The sequence below is a fragment of the Venturia canescens genome, chromosome 3 (assembly GCF_019457755.1).
Source record: "Venturia canescens isolate UGA chromosome 3, ASM1945775v1, whole genome shotgun sequence".
Taxonomy (NCBI): domain Eukaryota; kingdom Metazoa; phylum Arthropoda; class Insecta; order Hymenoptera; family Ichneumonidae; genus Venturia; species Venturia canescens.
In genome coordinates, this window is record NC_057423.1 from 27,668,193 (window position 1) to 27,677,958 (window position 9,766).

General features: G+C 36.5%; 1 pseudogene; it reads left to right on the forward strand.

Moving 5' to 3' along the window:
* Positions 1-665: 665 nt before the first annotated feature.
* LOC122408522 (kinesin-associated protein 3-like) lies at positions 666-6,491 on the forward strand (annotated as a pseudogene).
* Positions 6,492-9,766: the final 3,275 nt, after the last annotated feature.

Consider the following 9,766-nt stretch of genomic DNA (forward strand, 5'->3'; position numbering starts at 1 on the left):
TATCATATGTTTGATTAACTCATCCATTTCAATTTTTTTCCCCCCAATTATATACTTTCAGACCCATCTAAAATGTTGTTCCAATGATAGCAAGTCCTTATTTGTTTTCGCAGTTAAAAGTTTTTCCAAAACCTGTAATTAAGAAGCAGCAATACACAGATATACTACTTGTTAAATCAATAAAGGAGAATGAATAAATGCTTCACAAAAGTTGAATCAATTTAAACCGGTCTTCTGCTACTGCGCGGGAGGCACACTACTTTTTGTCGCAAAATTACAAGTAACTCTCAAACTACAGCCAATCACTATTTTTATATCGAATTTATGATGTGTTGTTGATAAGCGTACATCTCATTAGTGATGAATTGATTGATCATAAAATTGAAAGAAGAAAAAACTTTTAAAAAAGTTTAGTTGTTCGATACTACTTCGATCACCGTGACATTAGACAATTGATGTCAAAGTGAAACTAGAAAATATACTGAGTTCACGGATGTCTCATGATATACGGAGGAGGAACAGCAGCAATGATCTCGTACGTTTTTACAACTAATTAATTTATAAACAGAAATAGAAAAATTGTCAAAATTATCATCGACACTGAAGTAAAAATATACTCTCCCGAGTTTTTCACGGATTGCGATAAACGTTTTTTTCACAAATATATGGACGAGGCCAAGTTTCTTAAAAGGTGAGTTCACCAACTGATGTTCGATCTGACGTTTCAATAGTTTTCTGTGTACACCGCAAAAAATTTTGAAATTTATTTATTTTCCTGCAAACCAGGAAAGTGTGGTCGGGAAATCTCGACGTGCATCCCACGGAAAAAGCGGTTGTTGTCAATTATGACGTAGAAGCGTTTATCCTTGGTGAACTCGGTCACCGAATGCTGGGTGACAGAAAAGTAAGTTTACACAATTTCGTGAAATACAGTTTTCCGAAATTTTTATCAAACATTTCTCATGTTCCTTCTCTCAAACATTGTTAGAAATGTCAAAAAATCATCAGATTTAAAAGTCTCAATGCAGACACAAACGTGTCTCTGTTGGCCAAAGAAGTCATGGAAAAATGTTTTCTCATCCACGAATCAAAACTTAACGGGGTCGAAAAATTGATTTATTATCTTCAGAAACGTAAATCGACCACCGATGGTTTGTGCTTGATTATTTAATATAACCTTTCGTCTCAAATTGTCTTCTCAAATTTATTGGTGTACCTGATCAACCGAGGCTTAACCATATCTTCAAGCCCTTAAGGACGTCTAACTGATTCGAGGAAATTCTATTTGACTACAGAGATAAACACACAAAAATGAGTTGTAAACAATAAACTGAATATTCTTCAGGGAACTCGGTGGATGGCAATGCACAACTGGAACGTCCGACATCGTCCAACACTGTGAATTCGGACAACAGTGATTATGGAACGAGCAGTAATTAGCAATGTTGAAAGTTACATAGAATTGTTGTACGAGTCTATACCGCAAAAGATCAAAGGATCAGCATTGATTCTGAGACTTGCAAGAGTTCCTGACAATCTTCTGGAACTAAGAAAAAATGGTAAATTTTTAAAAATACTTCAAAATTCCCAAAAGATTCAACGCTCATAAAATGGAAACAAGCTCATAACATTTGAATGAAAACCATTAACATATTAAACAATTTTCTTTTGTTTCTTATAGAATCTTTGTTGAGCGCTCTAGCAAGAGCCTTGAGAGAAGACTGGAAACGAAGCATTGAACTTTCTACAAACATTATTTATATTTTTTTCTGTTTTTCAACGTACAGTCAGTTCCACAATATTGTAGTGGAATATAGAGTGAGTCAAGCATTCAATTAAAGTAATAATCCGTATTACAACTTCGAATGTTCTGACGGAATTTTATTCTATTTAGATTGGATCTCTTTGCATGGAAATAATTGAGTGTGAGTTGCAACGTTACGACGAATGGAAGGATGATATGGAAAAACGTCAACGACAGTTTGAAACAACGACTGGTTTAGTTCTGTTTCCTTCAACAAACAGCGACAACAGCACAGAAAGAAAAATTAAACTGACAGACGACATTTGGAATTCAGAAGGCCCCCTGACTACGAAGCGAAACTTCAAGGAAGAATGATAAGAGTTGGCTTATTCCCGGAATTGGTGAAGCTGCTCGGCCAGAGTAAGTTTATAGCTGACTTGAATGGAAAAAATATAGGATTATTATCCAAAAAATTCTTTTTTAACGTTAGAACAGAATTTTATCTCCATACTCATTGTTGAAACAAAAAATTGTTTGTTTACTTCTCATCTTTTACCAATTAACTTTATACAGGTGAAATCAAGAACAAAACGACGATCCTTGGACTCTTGTACCACTTGAGCATGGACGACAAAGTGCAATCGATGTTTGGAAATACGGATTGCATGCCGATGGTAACAGATATGATTCTTGAGACCGAGGATGAGCGCGTGAAGCCGGAACTCATTGCACTTTGTATAAATCTTGCTGCAAACAACAGAAATGCTCAGCTGATGATCGATAATAATCGTTTGCAAGGATTTATTCACAAAGCGTTCAGAAATTAAGATGCCTTGATCATGAAAATGATAAGAAATATTTATTTTTTATTTTTTGCCAATTTTTTAGGTCCTTAGTCAAAATTCTGAAGCCAAGTCCCAGAGACGCGTTGTCGAAGTCGACAAAAGAAGTTCAAAGTCTCCTAAACGAACGACGACGAGGTCGAAAAGTAGAAAACCCACCAGTGCGACCGTAGAAAGTTCAGAAACAACGAAAAAGATCGAAACAGAAATCGAATGCCCAAATCCAAATTGCAATGGTGACAGTGAGGATCGGGAGCCCCGCAAAACCGCACCTGCGATTAAAATGACTCCGACGAAGGCTGACAAAGTCGCGAGGTAAATTAACACAAGAATTGACAATTTCTTAGATTTTCTTTTTTTGAGCTTTGTTTCTTTCTCATGTTCATCAAATAGGTATAACCCGAACGATTACAAACCAAAAACGTCTGCATCAAACAGTAGTAGCTCGAGTAGTTCAGTGAGCGATGATTCGTCGTACTTTTCGGACGGTTGCAGTGAATTGTTAATACCGAAAACAACATCCAAGTCCCAAAAACCAATTTTACCGAGCAAAATCCAAGTTTATGACCACAGTACGCGGCAAAGAAATTCTTATGACCAGCCGATCGGTCTGGTCGAGAAAATTGACTTGAGAAATGAAGCGAGTACTCGGTAAGCTGTGTCACCATTTGAAATCATCATATTTTCGTCTTAATCAAAATTGTTGGTTTTCGTTTCTATTTGAATGTATTTGATTTTGAATAATCCCTCAAATGAAATTCTTTAGCCGAACGCGGTAGAAGCAGCCTGCGAACTCATCGAAGCAGAAAGTCTTGCATCGAGTTTGCTCGAAAGTCGAAGACTGGCGGCTCAAAAAAGAGACAACGATTCGATGCTGCGTCGGTGTGTTAGGCGGGATTATAACGAAATGTTGAAAAATTCTGAAAACAAACCTCGCAATGACGAAATAAAAAATTTTACGGTTTGTACAAATCAGCACAATATAGAATCGCGAAGGAAGCACTATGAAACTGAACGTCACAGAGGCGAAGAGCCGGTCTGTGAAATTATTCTCCGCGATACAGAACAACCTGGGCCCTCGCGACTTGAGAATTTGGATGAAAGATCGATAAGAATTTCTTCTCAGGATGATCGAGAACGTCCGACAGTTTATACGCGATCGCATCGACAAGAACCGATTCACGAGCGACCATCGTGTTGCGTGAGACACGACAGCGCCGAGAAAATCCTCAAAACATGGAGCAACCTAGAATGGATCAAAAAAATTGAACAACAAAAGAGGCTTTTGTTACGTGAGTTTGGAGCAGATCTTCCAAGCACTATTTTCAATGCGAGCATGACTCCGCTTTTCGAGAATCGGCAAACTACCTCGGTCGAACGTCAGACAGCGTCGACTGCGGAAGAGCAAGCACCACCAGAAATAAAAACAATTAATATGTCGAGTTCGAACGAAAACGCGAAGAGAACGTCCGCCGGCAAGAAGAGATCGAAGAAAACTAAAGTTTATAGCTGACTTGAATGGAAAAAATATAGGATTATTATCCGAGAAATTCTTTTTTAACGTTAGAACAGAATTTTATCTCCATACTGATTGTTGAAACAAAAAATTGGTTGTTTACTTATCATCTTTTATCAATTAATTTTATACAGGTGAAATCAAGAACAAAACGACGATCCTTGGACTCTTGTATCACTTGAGCATGGACGACAAAGTGCAATCGATGTTTGGAAATACGGATTGCATGCCGATGGTAACAGATATGATTCTTGAGATCGAGGATCTTGCTGCAAACAACAGAAATGCTCAGCTGATAATCGATAATAATCGTTTGCAAGGATTGATTCACAAAGCGTTCAGAAATTAAGATGCCTTGATCATGAAAATGAAAAGAAATATATCCCAATACGATTCAACGAAAGAACACTTCGTGGTACGTTTACGCAATGTCCTCGTGAATAAGATTTGAGATTTACCATTGTCCCCTGAACTTTTGTAGTTGTCTTCTATTAACCATTGTTCATTTGTTTATAAGGAATTCGTGGGTGACTTTGCCATGGCATTGAATCAGTCAAGATTTTGTTTTGGAAATAGTTGGCGTCCTCGGAAACTTGGCTTTGCCGGATTTGGATTATTTTTAAATATTGCAGCGTTGCAATCTCATACCCTGGATAAGAAACAATTTTGTTCCTGGTAATTAAAAGTGACGTGACCTTGCCCTCATTCCAAGTCCGTTTTTACTTCTCGCTTTCAAAATAAAGAACCGAAGTATCATTATTTTTTCTTTTGTAGGAAAAGTACAGGATGACCTTGTTCTTGAAGTCGTTGTTCTACTTGGCACTGCAACTTGTGATGAAGATTGCGCCCGATTATTGTGCAAGGCGGATATTTTACTCTCACTCATAGAGTTATTGAAAGGTTCGAAGATTATTATTTATTCTTGATTTTCAACATGAAAAAAGTAAAGGATTTAACTTCTTCTGACCTTTTGATAAAAATATGAAGTAGACGAGATTTTCAACTATTTCGTTGATCTTTCCATTCTCTTTTTTTTACAATTAATGACGTTCTGGATCGTTATTGTTACAGCGAAACAGGAGGACGACGAAATTGTTTTGCAAATAATTTACGTATTCTAGCAGATATCGAAGCACGACTCGACGAGGGATTATTTGATTCGCGAGACTGGTAATGGTAATTAGAGGGTTTATGCTTCGATCATATTTATTATTTTGCGATAGAATTTTTCGGGAAAATTTGTCTTCAAGAATAAATTCGTTTCAATCGAAATTTCAGATTCTTTTGCAGAAGCCCCAGGATATCTTATAGATCTGATGCACGATAAGAATCCAGCGATACGTAAAGTTTGTGATGCTTGTTTGGATGTGATCGCCGTAAGTTTATTCGAAAGCCCATAATTTGTGTGTACAAAACGACAAAAAGTAATTGAATGTTTTTTTCAGATGTGCGATAAAGACTGGGCTGCTCGTATCAAAGTCGAAAAGTTTCGTTCCTACAATCAACAATGGCTTGAAATGGTCGAATCGATTACAGTTGATAATGTCAGTCATTTTGGTGGTAGACGAGGATGACAGTTTGCCACCTTTTATAAGCGGCGAATAGCTAAGGCATACGATGCTTTTTCCCTCAGGTAAAATCCGGATTTACGATTCGAAACAAAAACAAAATCACGATGTTAATCTTTCTTTTTTCGACTATAGTTTTTGTTTTGTAATACAATAATTTAATGGAAAATTGCAATAATATCGAAGCTTCTATAGACTTCAGAAACGTCTAGAAATCATCATATTCAAAATTACATTTATCACTCTAATTTTCCAATTATTTGATTATAAAAATTCAAAAAAACAGGTAATTCGACAGTTTTCAACACCGACGACGGTGAGTTGAACGTGAAGAATTCATCGGATTCTTCAGAAAATCCCTGTCGCCCGGTCAGTCGGTAAGTGATCAATGAGACCAAATTTGAATGGCAATACTGCTAAGATTACGTGGAAATGACTTGAACTTTTGTTCCACAGATACAGTCGTGACTTGGAATGTCCGTGGGTTCTGGCATAGAGGATCTTTATCACAGCTCAAAAGTCAAGTTCACCGAATCTGAAGCATCCCACGTACTGATATGAACTCACTGAGTCACATATTAGTAATGTTGTCCACACTATTACGAATGGCTTGAACAGCAAAAAAACAACAAGACAAAAACACGTACACATACTTAAATTGTATCGATATTAGCAAAAGTGTTACGCTTTCGTTTCATAAGGTACTAGGCTTCATCGAGGCGCGTATTTTTCATTTCTCGAGGCATAAAAAAGACGCCTCGATTTTCTCATCCAGAAGAATTAATTGTGAGCCCTCCTATTTACACGAATGTTTCGTTGATCTCCGACTTCCGTGAGATCATTTGTCATAGAAATAGTGTATTTGCTTGAAATGATAAAAAAAAAACCTGTTATCACAATTATTTGACATGAGAAAGGAATAAAAAATAAATATTTTTTCAAAATTCTTGCTTTAAATCTTACACTACCAAACGTTTGTTTATTTTTTTGTTCAAGTTTCGTGTCCTTTTCCAATGAATTTGCTAGTCATCAACCGATCGGAACGGTCTTGACGTCCTCGATAAGGACAACATCTTTCAATTGCCACTCTTCCTCATCATTTCTCTCAGGTTCGCCATCGCTTTTTGCTGCCGCCCAGTAATGACGAAGAATCCTTCTGTTTTCATTAAAAAATTATTATTATTATTATTATTGTTGTTGTTGTGTTGTTGTTGTCCTCCCACTTTTAACTTACCATTATTACCTCAAACGTCAAACATGACATGCAGCAGCTACGAACGAAAACAAATCGTCTCGGATATGCGTATTATGGATTCATATGAGAACCCCTGTCGCCGAGACTGCAATTTTCGAATCATCGATGAAAACACATACTGTGACATCTATACTTACATCTGGAACTATCCGACTGCAGTTTTTTCGGCTAGTGACTTTCGGCCGACCGGAAATCGCGAAGACGCCATTTTCGGGCAATTTAGACCCTACCGATAATGGTTTGTTATACGAATAAATTTGAGAAATAATCAAATTTAGCGATCGTTAATTCGATTTTAATTTGAAATTCGACAGAATAGTGACGATAATCTCTGAAATTTGGATGAATTTATCACAATTGAGGTTACGAGTTTCCTCGCGTTTAGTCGATTGCGAAAATTAAACAATGATAATTAAAAAGAATAAAAGAAAGGTCACCAGTAATTTATTTCACGACGGTATCCCACCGCTGCCACCAAAAAATATATAAACCTGTTACGTCGTGTGGTTTAATGCCCGGATTTTTAGAGAGAGACAAATTATCTAACGAAATACTGACAATACGATTCACGGCTACGGACGGTAAGAGAGAAACTTTTTAGAGCAGCCCGCTTGGTACGACAGGGATTTACCCTGGTCGCGGTTGGTTAGTTTACCGACTGCTGGAAATGTGGAACTCTACTTGACCGATTGGAGTGATACAGACTGGATTACCGTCAGCAGTATGCTCGATGGTCGGTAACCGGAAGAATTTATTTGTCCAGGAAAATGATACACGGGGTACGATGCGTAGACTTATTTTAGATCTCGTATTTGAGAAGGTGACATTTTCCCCCTCAGGACCGAAACCTATGCTCGTGAAATATTTACCGGATGACCTTTTCAGAATAAAAATAAAATAAAACTCACTTACCGTTTAGTTATTCTTCGACGGATGAGTTAATCGATTGTTATTACTTCGATGTCGATTGGTGTTGACGGTCGGGAAACGGTCGATGCTTCCGAGATGTTTCCACAATCGGGATGGTATTCTTCTCGTTGAGTGAAGATCGATGAACCGACCAAACGTCCCAATGAGTATGGCGAATTAGCGTCGATAATGAAGATGCTCTTCCGAACGATAACGTCGGAAACGACGCGAATTTTACTCGGACCCGATTTTAACACCAAATTATAAATAATATCGTTCGAATATTCGACACCAGAGTTTTCAGATAGCTGTGAGTGTTGAGTGGCTTTGCACAACGTTTTCACCCACGATTTATTATTACCGCGGTTTAGAGCGGGTCTATTACAGGCACGTGCGATAGCCCGGCGGATTTGAAATTTAACGCCTCCTCGACGTCTAGGCATAATAAGAGAATTTCATAATTAAATTTATATTTCGATAATTAATTCAAGTTTGTTTAAAGGATAGAAAAGAGAAAGAAATCTCGTTAACGTGCCAAATTCTCCAGCACAGAACAATGAGAAAGAGAGAGAGAGAGATAGAAATCTCGTTGGCGTGCCAAATTCTCCAGCACAGAACAATGAGAAAGAGAGAGAGAGATAGAAATATGTATCGGCGTGCCAAATTCTCCAGCACAGAACGATACAAATAAAAGAATTAAAATACGATCTAACGTGCCTGAGTCTAGCACAAAAAGAATCGTATGGAAAAACTTGAATTAATTATTCAACTGCGAGATTGAATGAAAGAAATATGCCAGATTATAAAAGAAATGAATCCGCAGGTTTATCGCTGAATTAAGGCACGAAAATGAAATTAAATAATGCCACGTTTTAAAGAATTTACGATGTTAGATAAAAGAGAGAATGAAATTAATAAATTCGTTCAGTAATGAACACGAGTTTTTGTAAAACATGAAATTGAGACTCTAGTTAATCTTGATGAAAATAACTCGTGAAAATTTATAATTCGAGAAAAATAATTAGACTCGATTTTATTGAATTAAGAAATATTAATTCTCGAGGAAAAGAATGGAAAAATCACTCGAAGAAAATTGATGATAATAATTCGCGAGTCTCGGTGAAAAATACTCGAACGAAAGAAATGATTTCGAATTATCGCGAGTTTCGGTGGAAATTACTCAACGGAAATAAATTGTTAATTAATCGCGAGATTCGGTGGAAATTACTCAACGAGGGTTTAAGGATGATTTAAATAATTATTTCAAACACTTTTCACCCTTTTTACACTTATGTATTGTTACAAACTTTTAAGTTGCGATGTTACAAAATTAAAATAAACTTGTACGATTAAAATTGTTTATTCAAATAAAAATCAGGGGTTTTCAAGAACTGATGGAGCACAAATATTCATGAAGAGGGAATTTAGAGACTTATCTTCAAGTAATTTTCCCTTATTTGCACTAATTTAATAAGAATGGAAACGAATTGCCCTGCCATATACAAGGGATGTTTATGTGCATTGATAAATAAAAAACATTTTGCCCATTAAATATGTTCAAGTTTCCAAAATAACTCCCCAGTTTTTATTCCTATGACGGCAATTTTTACTTCTCATTTTTTCCAGCGAACTAATTTCATTCGGCATAACTAACCTATACTATTATTAGGAACATTAAACTAATACTAAATCGCATTTCAATAAATTTTTTACCTGATTCTGCCGTTCAATTTCATTTTTTTTATGATTGATTTTTATTTGTATGAATAATGATGGGCCGGACAAGTACTTTTAACTCATATTTAAACATAATTTGTATCGATCCAATCGACGTCGAATGTTGTGAATAATATCAGAAGCTCCTGAAAGCCTGAAGAGAATCGATTTTCTTATAAGTCTCTGCCACCATAGAATAAGAAATGGCTAGCTTGC